This window comes from Pinus tabuliformis, chromosome 1_2, assembly GCF_031772625.1.
Source record: "Pinus tabuliformis cultivar Carrire ecotype Pingquan chromosome 1_2, CPIR1, whole genome shotgun sequence".
NCBI classification, from domain to species: Eukaryota; Viridiplantae; Streptophyta; class Pinopsida; order Pinales; family Pinaceae; genus Pinus; species Pinus tabuliformis.
In genome coordinates, this window is record NC_142298.1 from 711,750,913 (window position 1) to 711,773,019 (window position 22,107).

At 41.7% G+C, this 22,107-nt stretch overlaps 1 pseudogene; it reads right to left on the bottom strand.

The window, feature by feature from the left end:
- The window catches only part of LOC149207714 (putative F-box/LRR-repeat protein 8 pseudogene), a 49,442-nt pseudogene that overhangs the window by 25,921 nt on the left and 1,414 nt on the right, over positions 1 to 22,107 (bottom strand).

Sequence of the window (22,107 nt, forward strand, 5' to 3'; positions counted from 1 at the left end):
ACAAGGGGATTGAGCTTGTTACTCTGCTCTTGCGTGTGTATCGGATCGTAGACTGTTCCCCCAGGTATATTTGTTGCTGTTGGTGACCTTAGTGACTATTATCTTTAGGATTCTTCCTAAGGTGACGGTGGAGGGAAGATCCCACTGTACCTGGAGCAGACGTCGGCTAGACTCACTTGGATTTTCTGGGGGGTTCACTTCACTCGAGACAGTTAAAGTGGAGGAACTTGGTCCAGTCTATTCATTAAGCAGGTTGCCGGGGTAACTGTTCCACCCGCCACTTCTGTACTAAATTCTGCGATGTTGGATTTCATCACCAACTAGTGTTTTCGGTCCGGAAGGTTACTATTTGTGTGTGGTTTGACGCCCTAGATTCTTTAGGCGTGTGATTCGAATTTGTTTGGTTCTTTAGAGACTTTAGGTGGTTTGCTTTGAGATTTTACTTTTTTTGCGTGTGCAGTAGTTAAAAGTTTTTAGCTGTGGCTGAATTACCAAGACAGTCCCGTAGACTTCGGGGCCAGTCTCCTGAGGTTGTAACCGTGGCTGATTTGTTGAGGAAGTCCCGTACACTTCGGGGCCAACCTCCTGAAGACGTTCTGGGCCATTACGAAGGTTTGAAAGTCCTCGTAACTCCTAGTGGCAGTAAAGTAGGGTCACTTGAAGAAGGAGAGTTTTCGTTGGTTGTTCATCCTGATTACCAAACTCTAGAAACAGGTTATAATCCTGAAGCTATTTCGGTTTACGAACTTGCTGGTAGCTTTTCATCTACTAGTGATATAGGCGAAGAACCTGAGATATCTGAACCTGCTACTCCAACATCGGGGTTAGTCTCTCCAACTTCTAGTGCTCCTGATTCACCTAGGGTAGAAAGAGTCATCACCGAAAATCTTCCTTCTGGTTTGATAGCTATTGAAGAACTTGCTCCAGAAGAAGAAATAGGCATCCCTATCCCTGAAAATCAACCTACTATTGATCTAAGGGAGCGTGAATCGATTTTTTACAGTCCACCTAGAAGTACTACTTGGTATCTTTCTTTAACTAATTATTTGGACAACTCAGGTTTAAGTTTTTCACCACCTCGTACTCCTTATCCACCTAGGGGTATTTATACTCCCATAAATATGTCAGGTTAGTCATCCATGTTTACTCAATCGCCTGAATCTTTTTTGTACGGCGGTCCTTCTGTTCCCTCTGGGTATCAGTCTCTTGCTGGTACTTTTTCGGGAGCATCTCCTCAACCCATTGAACAAAGGATATTCACTGGAAGCAATGGTGCAAAGCCGTTGAGTGTAGAAGACATTCTTATGATGTCAGGTTCTATTCCCACTTCTCAACCTCAAGGTGGCCAGTTACCGCCTGGGGGGCAGCCTCAATTAATGCCTGGGGGGCAACCTCAAGGTACACAATTTGCATCTGGGGGGCAACCTCAAGGACAGTACGTGCCTACGGTACAATACATTCCTCAAGGTCAACCCCAGACTCAATATGTACCCCAAGGTCAACCCCAGTATCAATTTATACCTCAAGGTCAACCCCAGTATTAGTACATGCCTCAAGGGTATCTACCCCAAGGTCAGTACTCGAACCAAGGTTTCCAACCACCCCAAGGTCAATCTTATATTCAAGGCATGGGAAATGTACCTTTCAATTATCAATCCTACACTCAACCTGCTTATGGATCTCAATATCCTCAACCTGTTATGGGTCAATACCCCGGAATAAACATAGTGTAGGATCCATCGAAAATTCAACAGGTGTTGCAACCAAATGTACAGTTGTCATCTCAAACTGGACAACCCTTAGTTTCTGGTTCACCCCAGCAACCAGTCCAGTCTAATATTCAAACTTATGTACCTTCGGTAGTTTCTCAGTCTGGGCCTATTTCGCCTCGTACTCCATCTCAAACGACTGCTGCAACTGCCGCAACATCTGTTCAATCTACCCCACTTACTTCTGGAGTATCGACAGCTCCGGTTTCTCCTGTTCCTGTATCTACTCCTCAGACATCTTTACCATCGTCTGGATCCACGATTCAAACTACGGTTCAGATGCCTGTAGGACAACCTGGTCTAAGTACGGTTGTCACTAGTCAACCACAATTCACTTATCAACCGTACCAGGGATAGTACCAATTCGGTCCTGCTGTCCAACAGCCAGTTTACCAGTATCAACCGTATCCTGGGTACACTTATCAACAACCACAGCAACCCCAGTACGGTCTGGTTAATCCTGGTTTTCCAGGAGGATACAATATCCCGAATGCGATTCCCATTCCTAGTTATCCTGGATATCCTCCTCCTGGGGCTGGTATAATGACTCAGAGTTTTAGGGATCCTAATCGGCAGCTACCATTTATCGCAACTTTGGACTTACCAGACTTGTCGCGCCTAACGAACGATCCAATTAATTATCTTCCGTTTTGGCCGCCAATGCCAAATAAGTTGCCCAGTGACATTCCCAAGTTCGAGGGTAAGTCTGGAGAGGACCCGTCGAATCATGTGATGACTTACCACCTCTGGTGTGCCTCTAATTCCATCTCGGATGATTTGATCCGCTTACGTCTTTTCCAGCGCACTCTCATTGGTCTTGCGGCCAAGTGGTATATTGAGTTACCACGGGCCTCTTTTTATAATTTTAGCCAGTTAGCTACCTTGTTTTTAACTCATTTTCAGTTGCCGGTCAGATATGATAATGGCACGGAGTTACTAACTTCGTTAAAGCAATCGACGTCCACATATATTTCCGATCATATTCATGAATGGAGACGTCGAAGGCGGTTAGTGAAAGTTTTTATCCTGGACCAGAACTTAGCTGAATGGTTTGTTAAATCAATGTTACCGAAGATTACTGAAGACGTAGCTAAGGCTGGAGTAGTTACTGAGGAGCAAGTGATTGCTCAAGCGCAGTACCTTGACTTAGTTTATACTCAGTCAGGTACGTTACACGAAAAGATCCCTGATCTTCCTAAGTCAAATCAAATCGCTGCTGCTCCGTCAGGGTCTCATGCTGCTGATGGCATGATTGGTACGGTGAACACTAAAAGTAAGAAGAAGTCTTCTAAGAATTCTTCTCCTATTATAACCTTACCAGACTCCCCGACAGGAGATTCTTCTGCTGAACTCTCCGCCGATATTCACGCTGTAGAGTCATCTACAGCTAAATCAAAATCCGGTGGGAAGAAGAAAGGGAAGAAGAAGAATAAAGCAGACAAAACTCCAAAGGAGAAAACTGAAAAAGCGGAATCCAATGATGAAAAGCGCAAACCTCGTTATCCATGTCTCATTTGTGAAGAGGAACATTTTACAAGAGACTGCCCTCATCGAGCAGAGGTTGCGAAAATCGTCAAAGGTTCCCAAATTCCTGCTGTCTTGAAGGATCCATTTCCAAAAGATAGCAAAATGATAGGTTCTTCCTCGAGTGCCAATGAAGAACCCATATTGATGATGTCCCATGTAAGGATTGCGACTCGATCGCAAGATTATGGTAGTAAAAGTCCTGTTGATGGCAAAGAAGCAGAATCTTCTCATTCTAATCCATCAACCTCAGCTCCCGGTTCCGATCCACTACAGATCGAGAAGCCTAACCCAGACTTAGTAATCAAACCGCCCGCCAAGGGTGTACTTCGAAGGTCTGCTTTCAATCCACATGCGAGAGTGGCCCAAAATTACAATATTGTTGAGGACTTAGCTGTTTCACCCTCAGCAATGTCGGCTTTGGAAGTGCTGCAATCATGCCCAGCACAGCGAAAATTACTTTTGTCGGCTATAGGAGCTGTTGATGTTCAGGACCCGAACCTAATAATCTTTGATCTAGAAAATAGTACACCGCGTTTGCCTCATCAAATGGCTTTCCAGATCCCAGTGATAGTCAAAAACAAGGCTATTCATAGGATTGTAATTGATGAGGGAGCTTCAATGTGTATTATGTCGATACAGTGTTGGAGATCGCTTGGTTCTCCTTCACTAAATCAATCCCCGACTATTCTTAAGGCCTTTGATGGCCGTGGGTTTCATCCTTTTGGCATTCTACAGGATTTTCCTATAGGGGTTGAAGGAAAAACCGTTAGTCTAGATGTTGAGGTGGTTGATGCCCCTCTAGACTACAACCTTCTCTTGGGTTGAAGTTGGTCTTACGCTATGACAGCGGTCATTTCATCGGTCTTCCGAGTCATAAAGTTCCCACATAATGGAAAGATCGTAACAATAGACCAGCTGTCGTACTTTTCATCCGACCCAGCCTCTTCAGAGAGTATTCAGCATGTTAGTAAAACGACTATCCCATATAAGGATGTTGGAGTAGGATTAGTTAAAGATTCCGGTTTACTGGGAACTTTTCCTTTTCCTCCACTCAACGCATCATCTTCATTTGCAACCATTCATATGATTACATCAGACACTATTTATTATGACGATCCTTGGATCGTTCCTTCTGAATCTGAAATAGACTCATTTGGTAATTTTATGCCTTTGAGTCCATATGAAATTGCCTATGAAGCCGTGCAGTCTTTTACCGACCCGTGTTCAACCAAAATCGACCTAATGAATGTGGTCCGTGAGGAATCGCTTTTCACATCAACCTCGGAGTTAATAGCGTTTCCCGAAGTTGTGTCATCTGACGAGCAACTTCGTGAAGTCCTGTGTATAGATGATTTACCATGGGACAATCTCCATCGTAGATCTTCATTTTTACCTGAGGATGATCGTTTTGAAAATGATTTCTCATCAATTTTTACAGCTGAATATGTCAAGGAAGCTCAGAATCCCATGAAACATCCTGATTCAGAGCTGAATTTAGGAAACATCTCTCGAACTATTCCCATTGACATTTCGGTTAAGCCTGGAATTATTGAAAACACTCATATAGGTGCCTCGTGTACAGTTGACGAAATTCAGACATACAAGGCCCTATTTCAAGAATTCCGTGACGTGTTTGCCTGGTCCTATGAGGAAATGCCAGGAATTGATCCCGCGATTGTTGTTCATGAGATCAAGACTTACCAACCCGTCCGGCAACGTTTGCGTCAGATTCACCCATGGAAAGCTGCTACAATTAAAGCAGAAGTTGAAAAACTGTTGAAAGCAGGTTTCATTTATCCAATCCCGTTAACAGATTGGGTATCGAATATTGTTCCTGTTAACAAAAAACAGGGAACAATAAGAATATGCATCGATTATAGGGATATTAATTGAGCTTGTCCAAAGGACAACTACCGAACACCCTACATCGATCAAATAATTGATGATTGTGCTGGCAGCGAAATATTTTCCTTTATGGACAGTTTTTCCGGTTATAATCAAATCAATATTCTACCTGCCGATCAACCAAAAACGACTTTCATTTGTCCATGGGGGACATTTGCTTATTGCAAATTACCTTTTGGGCTCAAGAATGCCGGAGCAACTTTTCAAAGGGCGATGTCTTATGCGTTTCATGACATCAAACACATTGTGCAATCATATCTCGATGATTTGCCTGCTCATTCGTTACATCGAGATGATCACCTTGTCCATTTACGAGCAATCTTCATGAGGTGTAGGCATTATCGTATTCGGTTGAACCCACACAAATGTGTCTTCTGTATAGAAGCAGGACGATTGCTGGGATTTGTAGTGTCGAAGGCCAGCATTCGCGTCGATCCCTCGAAGGTAGAAGCTATCATCAAATTGCCTCCTCCTTCGAGTCTTCGCCAACTCCAAAGTTTGCAGGGGAAAGCAAACTTTTTACGACGATTCATTCCTAACTACGCCGAGGTTACAAAGGGTTTTACACGGTTGTTGAAACAGAACGCTCAATTCTCTTGGGATGAGATAGCTCAGAAATCTTTTGATGCACTCAAACACGCGTTGACCCATGCACCGTTGTTGCATCCTCCCAACTACAACCAGGATTACTTTTTGTACCTCGCCGCCACTCATTCCACCATTGGGATGGTCTTAGTTCAGGAAGATGAATTCGGAACGGAACATGTGATATATTACCTTAGTCGGACGTTAAATCCAACTGAGCTAAAATATTCACATGTGGAGAAATTGGCATTGGCAGCCGTTCAAGCTGTCCAACGATTTCGTCACTACATTTTACTTCGTAAAACTACAGTCATTTCGGATTGCAACCCTATGATCTACATTTTGACCAAACAATTGCTAGGGGGCAAGTACACTAAATGGATTTTTATCCTGCAGGAGTTCGACTTGGAGTTTGAGAAATCTAAGTCTAAGAAATCTTTAGTTTTTGCAGAGTTAATGTGTGACTTCCCGCGTGCTGATACGGAAACTGTGGCAAAGGAGCCCATTGCGGACGAATCTTTGTTTCTAATCAGCACTTTAGATCCGTGGTATGGGGATATCATCATCTATCTCCAGACCCAATCCTTTCGGCCCGAAGCTTCCAAGTCGGAACGTCAGAAAATTCGATTCCAGTCCCAACAATACAAAATTATTGGAGATACTCTTTATCGCCGTGGGGCGGACTCTATTTTTCGACATTGCTTAATTCACGAAGAGGCTGAAAGGGTTCTAAATGACTGTCACTCTGGAGCGTGTGGCGGTCATATGTCTGGGTATGCCACAGCCCAAAAGATATTGCGCACTGGCTACTTCTGGCCATCCTTGTTTAAAGATTGTATTATTGCGGTCCGAAAATGCCACAACTGTCAAGTGTTTGATTGAAAGATGCGCGCTCCACCTGCTCCTCTCCACCCTATAATTGCCGTTGGTCCTTTTGCCAAATGGGGTATCGATTTTATTACATGTAACCCTCACTCGGCTGGGGGGCATGCGTATATCATCCTTGCGGTAGATTATTTTACTAAGTGGGCCGAGACGATGCCTACGTTCGAGGCAGACAGCAAGACAGCTGCAATTTTCGTATTCAATCATATAATTGCTAGGTTTGGTGTCCCACAAGCGATAATCACTAACCATGGGCGCCATTTTTGAAACGTTATGATGACAGAACTTACAGGCCAGCTTGGTTTGCGTCACGATAGTTCAACTCCTTATTATCCACAAGCGAATGGTCTGGTTGAGTCCATCAACAAAGTTTTAGTTATCATGATCCGACAAATCATTGGTATTCATCGGTCGAATTGGCACAACATGTTATTTTCAGTGCTTTGGGCGTACCGAACCTCAGTGAAAACATCAACAGGGTTCACTCCTTTCCAACTAGTTTATGGTCTGGAAGCTGTGTTACCCATTAAATGCGAAATCTCGTCACTGCAAATGGCCATCGAGTTACTTCCAGCTACTTCCGAAGAGGAGAAGCATTTATTATACTTAGCTCAATTAGATGAGAATCGACGTGATGCTGCATTGGCGATTGAGACTCACGCAAAACGTATGAAAGCTCAGTATGATCGAAATGTGACCCCTCGAAATTTTTCGGAAGGAGACCTAGTGTTATTATATGATCAAGCTAATGATAAATTAGGTGCTGGAAAATTTGTTCCTATGTGGCATGGGCCCTATATTGTCAAGCGAAAGCTAGCAAAAGGGGCCTATGAGCTGGTAGAATTTGACGGGGACTCTTTGGGTAAACCCAGAAATGGACTTTACCTAAAGACGTATTATGCTTAAAAGATGGGTATGGAGAATTTTTAGTTAGGTTAGTTTTTCTTTCTAGCTGGTGTGTTTGTTAGTTTAGACAGTGTGCTTAGCTTAGAAAGTGTGTTTCCGTCGTTATTCTGGCTTATCTTGGTTTTACTCTTGATGATGTAGATGTCGATGCCTCTCCAAACATACATTGGTTTCGCTAACGGTGCTTGTCGTAGTACACGGAATATCTCTTCCGCAGCTTGGGTTATCTATTCACCCTCTGACGAGTTAGTATCTATGCATGGGGTGAGCCTCGGTCAAACAACAAACAACATTGCCGAATACAGTGCAGTGATTGAGTTATTGTCTGAATCTATTTCATTTGGGATTCGGAGTTTGATAGTGAGGTTAGATTCTGAACTCGTTGTATTACAGCTTAATAGAGTGTATGCCATTAGAAATCCAGTGTTATTAAGGTTATTTTTGAGAGTGCGTCTCTTGGAACGTGAGTTTGATTACATTGAATATCAGCATATTCCAAGGTCTTTAAATACATTAGCAGATGCAATTTCTTCTCGAATGTTAAATAGACATTTGCAATAATCATACATGTAAATTTAAAACCATTCCATAACATGATTTAGAAGATAAGCCGATAATAATGATATATATATATATATAGATAGGAGTGTGTCAAAAAATACATCGTCTTCGATCATAGGTTGAAAAACACCTTATGATTGGCAAAAATGATAACTACAAAAAACCAAAATGTCACATGTGTCTACAAAACGACCATCCAATCACTGGTGATGATCTCTATATGACACCACTGCACGAGCCACCCTACACAAGAACCTCCTAAAAGGTCCTGGGACCCCGACTACATAGCGCTGAAGCCGGATTGGAATGTCATCTATGGTAGTCTCTGGTATATCTGCTATAAGACACTCTAGGTCACTTTCCAACTCAGCCAAAGTCTCTGTGGCCTCGTCCTGTTGGGCCGGTGCCGCTGCAACTGGTAGTCTCCTCTCGTAAGGCCAGAGATTGGCTGGACGTCGTGGGCCTACATCTGCATTTTGAAAATTATTACTATCAGTTTTGAGACGATATAAAACAAACAAAAAAAAAATAGATAGTTTAAAAAACTTGTGGAAAATGAAGTTACCTATGTCATCCCATTGTTCTCCCGGTGGAAGAACCATGTCCAGATCTCCACGAAAATCAACTCCGGCATAAGGAAAATCCTGTATAGAAAATACCTGGTCTTCTAACCAGCGAAAGTACTCCAGAGTAAATCGGACAACCTCCGTTCCCTCATCAGGATGACGGGCCATAACCGCAACCCATCGCATCAATTTGGGCTCTCGAGGAAGCCCAGCCCCAACAGTGAGCTGCTGTGGGATCAGCATCGGAACGCTCTCTAAGCCAAAACTCACAACTAAAGGCCCATAACCAAAAGTCTTTAGCTGTCCGTTTTTGGCTCTAGTCAGTTGGCCTTTTATATTGGCCAACACATCATCACACCAGTTGAAAATGGTACCTCGATAGCAATCAATCGCCATCTGCATCTGGGATCCAGTAGCAATGTGTAAAGCAGCAGCCCCGCAAAGTCTGGTAACTGTAAAAGCAATCACCTTAAGTTCAGGGCGGGATATAGTTTTGATCTCTATCCCCTTCTCCTGAGTCTGAGTGTTACACCACTCTAGTCGGAGACTAGCGATGGACTGGCCACCCGGCCTAGTCCCGAAAAGAGTTAAGTGTTCGCCTCTCTTGGGCAAACCAGTGAGAAAGTAAATATCTGTGGGCTCCATCTCGAGCTGGTGCCCTCCAATATAAAAACACTAGTCCTGAACGTTCCATCTTTCTACCAGCCACTCTAGAAAGCTCACTTGGGCCCTCATGCCAGGTATGGCCCAGTATTTATAAAGGCCGCATGCCTTCAAAGCATCAATTGACGGTTGATGATTAATGGCGGCCAAATCAACATCTTTGTGCTCTCTCTTGTGCCAATCAAGCATGGTGAACAATCTACACACCAAAAAACATCCATTAGATTCCATAAAATAAAAAAAATTTGGTCCATTTTGGAGAATTTGGGGTTTAAAAAATTGTTGCGCGGAGTACGCACCCCGCCTTTAGGAACAGAGCGTGGGTACGCGGGTTCCCTGAAGGCAAGGTGCGTACTCCCGACATTTTCCCAACTGAAAAAATGTTGGGGTACGTGGGTCCCTAGTGTGGCACCTGCGTACCCCGAGAGGCGGTTCTTGAAACCCCAAAACCTCCGAAAAATGAAATTTGGGGCCTAAAAAAGAATTCTAAACGGATGAAATTGAAGAGGAGGATGTTGAAAATTACCTGGAAGAGACAGTGTTCGGTTTCGATGGTCGGATTCTCCGCAATGTCCACGGGAAGTTTCTTGCCAAAAGCCCTTTTTCTCTCCTCAACAGTAAAATGGTAAAAATGAATTGGTAAAAGCCCTTTTTATAGGTTTTTTGGGTAAATAAATGGTAAATTTGTTTATTTTTCACCATGAAAAGGTATTTTTCAAAGTATTTTTATCTATCTTCAACAGGTATGAGTAATGTGTTGGTTTTTGTGCAGGATAAAGGATTTTCAGGGAAAATTGTCATTTTTTACAAACAAAAACATCAGAGTCATCTTTAAGCCCTTTTCTGACTCCTAAAACATGAAAAGATTGCCGAGCGTTTCTTTTACACTCGTTAAAACGGAATTAAAAGATGGTCCTCTTATAGCCCTTTTCTTACCGTAAAAACATGAAAAGATTGCCGGATTTTTGTCGTTTCAAATTCGATATTGGAAATAAAACGACGTGTCCTTGATCGCTTTTTACTTTTCAGATCAGAGACACTAATCATGAAAGTACTCCTTGGTCGTAAAGATCAAGCGGTTCTCTCAAGTATTATTTCATACTTTTTCGGGCTTGGGAGACACAAACTTACGAAAAAGGTCAACCCTGGAGTCTTAAGTTTTTTCAGACTCTCTAAAATTGAAAAACGCCGAGTTTCTCCTATACTGGACTCGTTAAAATTTCACAGTAAAGGACATGTTCGATTACAAACAGGAACGGACCACTCCTTCTTAGGGTTCGAATCTAAACTAAGTTGGACTCATCCGAAGGATGAGCTTATAATCAAGCAAATGTTATCCTCCTCCAGCTTGTAAAAAAATAAAGAGGTACTTGCCAGAAATGGTGGGGGAAAAGAGAGAAAAATGAGCCTATTTGTTATCCTTTGTCTCAGAAAAACCTTATCACCACTCTTGAACACGACACTTTTTCATTCACCTGGGTTGGGAAATCCTTTGCCTAATAGTTGATCAGACCACATTGAAAGTCTTCAGCCGGTTTCTGGGTATTAACTTTGGGTCAATTGTCACCAAGCCATCTGTTGTGTCGTTATGTGTTCAAGAGGTCACTGCAAATAAAACATTCATCTACAAAATATCTGTCATCCATCTTGACCATCCCTGAGTCAGTCCTTACAGCTATATTTCTTCAACTTGACCTATGATTTCGTATTGTGGGCTTGCCTGCAACGGATCGCTTTCTATCGACATCAGCACATTATCTAGAAAGATGATCAAGGAATCGTCGGTACCTTGAAATCTGCATGCCTCAATGGCAGGTTTCTCGCCTTTGACGACAGTTTACATCATTGACTTTCGATCGAAGGATTCCGTGACATGTTCGACACCAACACATCTACTCACATCTCATGGATTGTACTGGGTACTTTGAGAACCATTGACATCACTAGTGGTCTCTCTCACACTTGTTAACAGTTTACATCATTGACTGGTAATCAAGTGGTTTCTACCATGTTCGACATCAACTCATTTATTCGCATGGATAGAATCGTACTATTTCGAGAACTAGAAATGAAGACCCTGGATCTAGTTTCCACCATCTAGGCTGCGAGGAGTTTTGTATTCATTATATAGTAGACTAATCATAAATAGATGGCTGCGTCCATACTGTGTCTACAAATGTCTATGATTGTGATGTATTGCAAAATCATTCCTATATCAGAGCAGTAGTTAGTTTGTTAGTTAAAGCTTTTGATCTGAGTATGGGAATGCCTACCTCAGCAATGATATGATCTCATATATGTATTTTGTGTTGAATATTTGCAGGTTCCAACTAGGCTCTCCACAAGATAATCCTCGAAATGATAAAGTGCTTCACCCTTCCTAGATGATATAAAAACCCTAATCTACTACAGGCTTCGCACTTTAGGGGGCAATCTGTTACACTAAAATTTGTCACCATGACTATTTGCAGTCAGTATGGCTCCATCAACAACCATACTGTCCTCCTTGGCAAGTCTTATACCTCTGCTCATCATGTCAAACTCCAAAAAAGAGAGAAAGTCTTTAAAAATCAATATAACTCTGGTTACGCAGTTTCTCCTACCCTTACCTGCGTGTACGCACCTCAAGTTCATAATACCTGCGTACTTGTACGCTCTTTCTGTAAAGGGGTGGGTGCGTACTCTTGTAAAGGTCAAAAGGCGCAAGTTTTACTTCAAAAAAGTTACTTGTGGTCGATTCTAGAGCATTCTAGAAGATGGTTTGACGTGTATTGAGCGCCTCCAGATGGTTCATGCATCCCAATGAAAGAGGAACTTATCCCATGAAGAGGGGAGCTATCCCATTGAAAGAGGGGCTTATCCCATTGATGGTGGACCTGATTAACTTCCTCCAAAGCATTATAAATACAGGCATTGGGCCAGAGGGAGGGGAGGTTGAAAGCTGAACATTCCTAAGGGTAGATGCTGCTAAAATTAGGACTCCCTTATAGAGCTTGAGAGGAGAGATTCCAATCCTTTCTTAGCTTCATTTGGAAGTGGGTGAGCTGATCAAAGTAGAGGAGAACTCTTGCTGGACCCTGGGAGGGACCTGCACAACACCAAGGCACTGGTTGTAATGGTTTCTTTTGTTTCCAATTAATACAATTAAGTTCATTTTTCTCAACAAGTTGTTATATATAATTTGTTTCATATACTCCTTGGTCTTTATGATGAATATGTTTTATGATATGAGTTATTCAGGTGCTATGTAATCGTTTGCTTGTTGGTGAATTCAGGCTTCAAGGAGAAGGAGCTCATCTGGATCGAAGAGGCTTGGCTACTACAAACAAGCGTTGGACTAAAGGTAAGCCTTAAACACCTGGTTGCTTTTATTTTAAATGCATATTTAGGGAAAGATAGTGCTTGATTGTTTTGTTTGTCACTAGAAAGCCTTATCTTCTAGGGAGGTCGGTTTTGTCCGCAAAATTGACTCTTTCCACATGACAGGGGGTGAGTCAGCTTCTGGGATTTTGATTAGTGTCCTCTCTCTGATAGTTCTTGGTTCCACTTGGAGATTTAATTGATCTCTTACTCATCTCTGGGCGAATTCTGAGAGGCAAGTGTCATATGAGAGGTTTATAGAAGATTCCTTGATCATCCACTTAGAAAACTGTCTTCGCCACTTGTCTATTCTCGCTCATCACACCTTATAGAAGGAATTTTCAGTATGCATCGCACCTCTCGTGTGTACAAGGTGAGATGCATCGCACCCTGGCCATGGAGCAAGTGAGATGATCCAGTTTTGACCAGTTTTGAGTAGTTTTTCCATGGAGAACTTCTGGGAGATGATGTAATCAGCTGAACTTGTTCCCTTAGGGTGTGAAAAAACACTTTTAGGGACTTAGAAGCCCTTGGTTTATGGACATATATGATTGGGGTTGCAGTGCCCAAAAATGTCTATAACAGTTGCCCCCTATAGCATGAGGTCATTAATCTTTTGATGTCGGGTGAAATGTTTTATCATGAGGATCCGAGGTTTTTTCAACTGGAAGGAAACTTGTAATAAGATACAATACAATACATTATCTTCATAACATTTTCATGATCTAGCTGAGGCGGGCATTCCCATGCTTAGCTTTATAAATTCATTTTCATGTACATAGGACAGACAACCGTTTGTGTAGGAGACTAAATATTCTGATAGAGACATCATCATTTGATTCAGATGATCATATGTGCAGCAATGATGTCTTTATTTTCCTGAATATATCGCAACCCGGATGGATGAAACTAGATTCGGGGTCTTCAAACTCGTCCAATATTCACCTAAAGTACAAGTTGATCCATGTGAAAAGATGCTCTGGAGTCGAACATGGAAAGACATCGCCTGATTACTAGCCAATGATGTAAGCTGTTAACAGGCACGAGAAGAATCACTGATAATGATGATCACCCTCAAGGTACGACAGTACAATTCACGTGGTGTGAAAATGGGACTTGGCGTTGAACACCACGCAAAATCTTTCGGTCAAAGGCCATTGATGTAAACCTGTCACTGGAAGTGAGAAACTTGCCATTGAGGCATGCAAGCTTCAAAGTACTGAAAGGGTTGTTCCTAGGTCGACTTCTTGGATCATGAGCTGTCGTCGACAAGAAGTGACCCATTGTAGGAGGGCCTTAATGAATCCCACATATACGACACGGAACAGAGAAAATGATTTTGTGGAGGTGAAAACGATCTGATGATACAAGGTTCAGGGTGGCGGTCATGAAAGAATGGAGCGTGAATGTATTGCAGCGGATGAGACACAAGATGGGTTGGTGAATTCTCTGATCGACTTCTCTTGAACATATCAGTGACACTGAAATGGATTGGTAGCGTTAACCCCAAAGATGGATGGTACGGTGGACCAATGGTAATATGACCGGTGAACGGAATAACCCAACCCGACTCAATCATGGTGATGGAGTGAAAGTGTCATGTTCAAGAGCGACTTTGCTACTAATAAAGTTTCTTCAAGTTTTCTTCCCAATTTTTCCCCAGTTATTTCTGACCAGTACCTCTTTATTTTTATCAAGCTTGAGGAGGATAACATATGCTTGTTCTATAATTTTCCCTTCGGGCAAACCCGTCACTATGTTTTAACGAGCCTAGTGATAGTGAAACTCGTTCTTGTCTGCATGGACAAGTTTGTCGCTATTGGTTTTAACGAGTTTAACAACAAAGACAACTCGGTCCTTTTTCAATTTTAGAGAGTCTGAAAGAGGAACGGAAAGGAAACTCTAGTGATCCTTTTTCGTCATGTAATCCCTTAAGTTCGAAAAATTATAAAATAATACGAAAGGGATGAGTTTTTGATAGTTTTAACGAGCCGAACAAGACAAGTGCTCGATCTTTTTGTGTAAAAATCCCTCAAGTCCAAAAAGATTAAAATCTAGAGGAGGGATAACACTCCTGGTAGCTTTAACGAGCTGGAGAGGCCAACTGCTCTCGGCAATCTTTTCATATTTTACAAGTCAGATGAAAAGAGCTTAAAGGAGACTCATTTTTGAGGAACCAGTGATAATTTCTGGTAGTAGCAGATTCCAGTTAAGGTTTGGAATTTTCCAATGACGGCAGTGTCACAAGGATGGCTAACAAGATCACTCGTTGCAGCTGTTCCTCAAAAGGGTAAACAATCAAATGGAGGCGTATGATCGGCTAAAACAGAGTGGAGGTGCTGATAAGAACACGATCAAGGCTCAAAAGCTGATGATAATGCATTCACAATGGTTATTTACCGGAGGTTGGTTTATTTTTTAATGAGCTTAAACTCTGGTGGAACATTTTCTCATTGTCAAGTTTAATTTTTAACGAGCTTGAACTTTGCGTAAAACTTCTCGTGGCTAGGTTTATTTTTTAACAAGCTTGAACTTTGCAGAAACATTGCTCATGATAAGTTTGCATGCCCCCAACATAATAATGCAAATCGAGGTGCATGCCCTCCAAGCTTCATTGCATTCAACATGGTGGTTGGAATGAAGGATTACCTTTGAGATCTTTGAAAGACTTGACTTGGATTTTACGAGATCGTAATCAAAGACTCGATTTGGAAAGGGAGTCGTTTCATTTTTTAATGAGGTTGACACAGTAAAAGAACTATCCTCATGACTCCTTGTTTCATTTTTTCACGAGGTTGACACAAGATAATAACTATCCTTGGAATCCATCGTATTTATAGTATTTGATAGAAAATCAAAAACTGAAGGATGATTGAGGTCGCTGGAATAATCTTCATGGCAATTCGGAAGATGGGAACGATGGTGGTAATCTTCCCATGGTGCCTCTCTTATCATCTTTGATGGATTGATTCTTTCGTCTGTAGAATCTACATGTGACCAAGGATCTGAAGAGGTGCCATATTCCTTAGACCTATCTATCCAAACACTCGATGAGCGTTGATTTGGGTTTGCCCCCCAGGCCAAGAAAATTGATTGCTACAATATTTCTAAAATGGCGATGATCCATGCTGTCAAAATGTTCAGGAATCTTCTGAATCTTTTAGATATAGAAGGTATCATATTACAGGTTTCCACCGTGGCCACTTCTGCCAGATTACTCGGAGGCAGTAGGGCGAAAGTACCCATTAACGCAGGGTCTTTTAGGAGGCCTACTCCGATATTTTGAAGTGGATGAGGGCTTCCGTGGATAATTGGAATGCTTCCCGTAACTTGTGAACTGTTGGGGAGAAATGTTTTTTGGTCGATGATTGTAATTCCTCCTTGAAAAGGAAATGCAATATTTCTAAAGTATGTTGACACAGCTGCAGCCATAACATAAATCCAGGGCCTTCCTAGTAGGATGTTGTAATCGAGGTTTCCATCGATCACTTCAACATCAATTTCTATTGTTTTTCCCCCCAATTCGACTTGCAAGTTACTTAAAATCCCATATGGGGTGTATGTTCGTCCATCAAATGATTTTAATGTCGTCGAAGATCACGACAAGGGTGTAGATCCTAAAGTTTTCCAGCAACTCATCGACATAATACATGTAGATGCCCCCTCATCAATAATTGTTTGATGAACAGTTATGTTGAGGACTTTCACTTGAATAAGGAAAGCTAGTTGAACTAGTAACTGAGGGTCATATCCTTTGTGATTAAAGGACACAAGCTTGGAATCTGTTGGGTCAATCCCACCTATTACTGATAATAAAGCCTGCTTTTGGGAGGGGCAATTTTGCAGTACCTCAAGTGTCAACATAGCGGACAGCAATTGGGCCAGATCCTCCACTATATTATAATGTTGTGCTGCTCTGGCACGAGGATTAAATGTCGATTTGTGTACTACTCCCTTTGGCGGCTTTATCATTAGTTCAGGAATGATGGGTGGCACAACTTCAGTCGAAGTTGTTGTTGAACTACTAGGTTGATCATTAGACTTGTTGTTCGACAGCTGTGGATTCCCGTAATCTTTATTCCTTGTCGATATTAAAGCATCATTTTGTTGTTTCGAAACAGACAACATTAGCACTTGGGACGGGGAAGCATTATCACTAGCAACCATATTTGTTCCTGGATTTGGAAACAGATCAGTCAATACTGCTGAGGTTTTTGAACTCTTTAAGAATTTTCTAAGCTCGGCTTTGTATGGAAAATATTTCGTCCAATGATCCTCATCACATATAAAGCATGGATGACTTGGTTTCCTATCTCCAGAAGGGTTTGCAGAAGATTTTTCAGGAGACAACTCCTCCTGTTTTTTCTTATTCCATTTCTTTTTCTTCTTGCCCCTTGGTTGCTTTGGTTCTTTGCCTTTGTCAGTTGAAACAACATTTACCTTTGAGGCAAGAAGTTCTTCATTTGCATTTTGACTTAGAACCGTACGAGCTTTCTTTGATGTAGCTTTTACGGTTTTCGTGCTAGTTGCACCTATCACGCCATCTCCGACATGAGAGTCTTTACTTGATTTAGGAGGGGGAGGAATGGAGAATTCTGGTCTAGGAGCATCAGGGATTTTATCGTAGAGCATGCCAGACTGAGTATATATCAAGTCTAGATATTGCGCACGAACAATTACTTGATCTTCAGTGACAACCCCTCCCTTTTCCACATCTTCCGTAATAGAAGGTAATAATGACTTAATAAACCATTTAGCTAGCAGCTAATCAGGAACATATGTTTTCACCATTCTACGATGACATCACAACTCATGAATATGATCAGATATGTGAGTGGCCGTTGTCTGTTTGAGATTGGTAAGAAGCTCTATTCCTATTGCGTACCTTATGGGTAACAGAAAATGGGTTAAAAAGGTTGTGGTTAGGGTGCTGGAGTTATCAAATGAAGCTCTAGGTAATTCGATATACCATTTTGCTGTCGGTCCAGTTAACGCTCACTGAAAAAGGCGAAGCCTGATCGAATCATCATTTAGAGTGTTAGATGAACACCACAGATGAAAAGTCATCACATGATTCGACGGGTCTTCACCCGGATTTCCATTAAATTTAGGAATATCTGATGGAAGTTTATGAGGAATCACTGGCCACCAAGGGGCGTAAGAAATTGGATCGTTTGTTAGTCGATTTAGATCTAGTAACTCTAAAGTTGCCATGAAGGGCAACTGTTGATTCAAGTTCGGTGAAGCATACCTAGGATAAGATGGGATTGCCTGAGCAGTGGGTCTTTGCATACCAGCATAATGCATTTGATGCTGATAACTTTGGTAAGGTTGATGGGCATAACCATTATGAAATGGTTGATTTTGACCATTTTGAATATACAGCTGCCCATTATTTGCAAAGATTTGGTGCTCAGATCCTTGGTAAACTTGTTGGAATTGCGGTTGTTGATATTGCACCAGCCATGGTTGTGAAACCATTTGCTGTTGTCCAATACTGGTTGTTTGACCAAGATGAGGGGTGATGGTACCCATTTGAGCCTGGGTCACTCTAGTTAAGGATCCACTAATCGGTGATTGTGGTGGCGTCGTAGAGACAATAGGCTGTTGAATTGCGACCTAAGAGACTTGAGGTTGGCATACAACAGGCAATGCTTGTACTTGCGACACCATCACAATAGCCGGTGTAGTAGGGATATTTGACATAGGCAGACTTTGTTGCATGGAGTATACAACTCTTGGTTGTTGAGGCAGTATTGGCACCCAACCACTGGATGTAATTCCAACATAACCTGAATTTTGTTGTCAACTCTCGTATGTCTGTTCTCCTAGAGGAGACAATGAAAGGGTATATTGCCCCCCATACGGCGGTAATCCAGTGCTCAAAGGAATGATTTGCCTTTGAGGACTGGACTGCCGAAATTGACACTGCGAAGGATCAATTTGCTGAGATTCAACATAAGAGATTCCAGATATTATTCCGGACGAACAAACGGGAGTAGACCATACTGTCTAAACATCCGCTGGATGGATTCAATCCAGCGATTGAGAGATGGTTGCGATAGACGGTACGCCGGTGAACATTGTTGGAGTGACAACAGGAAGTTCTGCCACTGCTGTGTCAGATGACACAGTCCTAGATGTCGACGGTTGTTCAAACACATCTAGTCTATCCAAAAGATTTCCTAGCAATTCTACATGAACTTTTGATAACGGTAGACTAATTTCTGACGAAGAAGGATATAGGGTGATCCCAATTCCAAAATGCGATGGAGTACTAGATGGAGGATCCTCCACAATCTCTTCTATAGCAATCAATCCAGGTGGAAGAGGAAGACTGTCAGGTTCGTAAAATATTTCCGGTGCCGAAGAATGTATTGATTCTGCAGTGAAAGATGTTTGGGGAATAACACCTTCCGAATCAGCTGTAGATGGAGCCGGTTTAGGAATAGAAGTGTTTACCTTCACACTAGGATGAGTTCTATTGTCCTTTAGTGGCTGCGGAACTTTTTCTGTAGAGGCAGGGATACCAGAAATGTTTGGAGTAACCAGAGTCTCTGAGGATGTTGGAACACTTGTTCCAACCAAACCAGGGGACTTTGAACCGGTTAAATGAGTTTGCTTTGTCCGGAATAGTTTTGATTCCAGAGACAAAAATGGTTGACTCATAAGTCTCCACAAATGACGGGGTTTTGATTGAATTTCCTCCACGATTGCAGATGACTCAATCAACTAAAAATAAAGGGGAAAATGTTTCCAAATTAAATGAATTTTAGACACTTTGACACAACTTTCTTTTTCAATTTTTAAGAGTCGAGAAAAAACAAAATATGACTCTAGTCGCCTTCAATTTTTAATGAGCCTCAAGTGACAAGTGCTAAGATGGACCTTTTCCTTTAAGGAGTCTAAAAAGGAACGAAAGAGACTACTCTGGAAATCTAGATAGAGGGATTACCAAACCAATCGCAAAACTACGGAATACTTTTTACGGTACAGCAGTCAATCTTCCTGAATGTTGTGTTGGTGCATTGCGATCGATAGGGTGGCAGACACGGCTTCCTATGGATAAAGGATATAGCCTATTGTTGTCTCCCAATATATAGTCGACGGTACGTGGGAGCACAAGTCCGTACTCACACTTGTCGTCTCAAAGAGGAGGAATCACCCAACCAACAATGAAAGCGATAGTTACCAGGCTTTATGACGCCGGAATACATCTCTAGCCTAGACTTCTAAATGTTGTGCGTTAGGTTCCAAAGCGTTTTTATGTTCATTGAATTTATTTTACAGTTGATCTTTCTTAAGAAATTTTCCTTTCAGGTTCACTGCATGATGTAGATATACAATTCCTAAAATGTAATCTAAGATGATAAACAATCTTTTAATCTTATTTTTGCAATGAAAATCCTAGCTACTAAAGAAAGAGAGATGATATTCTTTCAACATAAAGCAGAGAGCACACACTAGATGCACTGTCCTAAATCAAACCAACAAGCAGTCTAAATGCAAATGCACATGCATGTATTTGTTTTTAGCCTTCTTAATGTGCGAATGACAAGAAGAATGCTAGGTACAAATCTAAATTATCTTTTCAAAGCGACAGTACTAACAAATTTCCCTTCAAAAACAAAAGGAAGATAATGACGACACTTTGCGACTTTGAATTGAAAACTGCATTCGACACTTGAAAAACTACTAATTGAAATCAAATACAATAGTAACTGTATAATCGACAATAAAAAACAATAGAATTATTTTCTTTGACTGAAAATGACACTTGCGACACTTCCAAATCAAAAGACGACAGTTTGATTACGCTACTTTTTGTAAAAGAGAACTATAAATGGCGCACAATACATAAAAACATTCACAATTCTTTGTACTATGGAGGCAGAATCATGCAAAGGAAGGGAGTTTCCACAGTGGTATACTGATCACAGACAGCAAAACTCCTGAATAAAGCTGAAGAGAGTGAACAAAGAAACCAAAATCTGAGAGCAGAAGAGGTCTTATCTGATCAGCGCACCTGCAACACAGGGAAAGTGCGATGCAGTGCACCTACAACCCACGGGAGGTGCAATGCATCTAGATTCGCAAGAGGAGAAAGTGCAATGGTCTAGGGATGAGACTTCAACTTGGTTCTTGGTCACAGTTTGCAGCTTAGTTCAGGGATTTAGGCCAAGCTAATGATAGTCAGTAAATAGAAATCACAGGGGCTGATCTAGTGAGGTTACTAGAGCCACCACTAGGGCAATTAGGATGTTTGCAAATTGATTGTTCAGTTTATAAACAAAACCCAGAGATAGACTTAAGCACCGTTGATCTACTTTGCACTTGCATAGCAAATGTAGTTCAAAGGCTAGCTGGCTTAACTTCAGGCTCCGTCTGTAAGTTTATAAAGCAAACAAGTATAGACAAGTAAACAAGCTATTCGCTCCTGAGTGGAGTCGCCATTTTGTTATCAGGAAATCTAGTGTCTATGCAGAGCTGCTAGTCCCACTAAGACGGGTAGCTATCTTAGAAACAAATAGATTAAAGTTACTTTCATCTTCCTTTATGAAAAGTAGATAGGAGAGGATCAAAGAATACCAACCTCGATCTTTCGCTCGGTTCTTTGCTTGTTCCTTCTCCCCACCGACAGGTGTTTGCCGCTTCTCCCTTGACCGCTCTGCTTCAAAGAGTACCTGTAAAGTCAAAGTAGCATAATACCTTCAAAGTGCAGAGATCTACAATCATAAGCAATATAGGACCAGATATATATTGACCACACAAATGCATATACTATCAAACATACAAGAATGTGGAGGAAAACTTGAATAGCTTTATTGATATAAAGATTAGAAGAGAGGATTACAACCCATTGATCTGACCCAGTGTCATCCTCCCAGCATGAAAGCCCTTCTTCACCTCATGAAAAGCTTAGATCACCCAACACTATGATATTCCACCAGGAAACCAACAGCACTTCCTTACAAGATACAAAATTCCAGCCTCCAACCTCTGGATCTCTGTGATGAGGGATCCATATATAGATGTTTGTAGGGGGGTAAGTCAGCTTCTGGGATTTTGATTAGTGTCCTCTCTCTAATAGTTCTTGGTTCCACTTGGAGATTTCATTTCTCTTATTCATCCCTGGGCGAATTCTGAGAGGCAAGTGTCATATGAGAAGTTTCTAGAATATTCCTTGATCATCCACTTAGCAAAATGTCTTTTCCACTTGTCTATTCTCGCTCATCGCACCCTATAGAAGGACTTTTAAGTATGCATTGCACCTCCCATGTGTACAAGGTGAGATGCATCGTACCCTGGCCATGGAGCAAGTGAGATGATCCAGTTTTGACTAGTTTTGAGTAGTTTTTCCATGGAGAACTTCTGGGAGA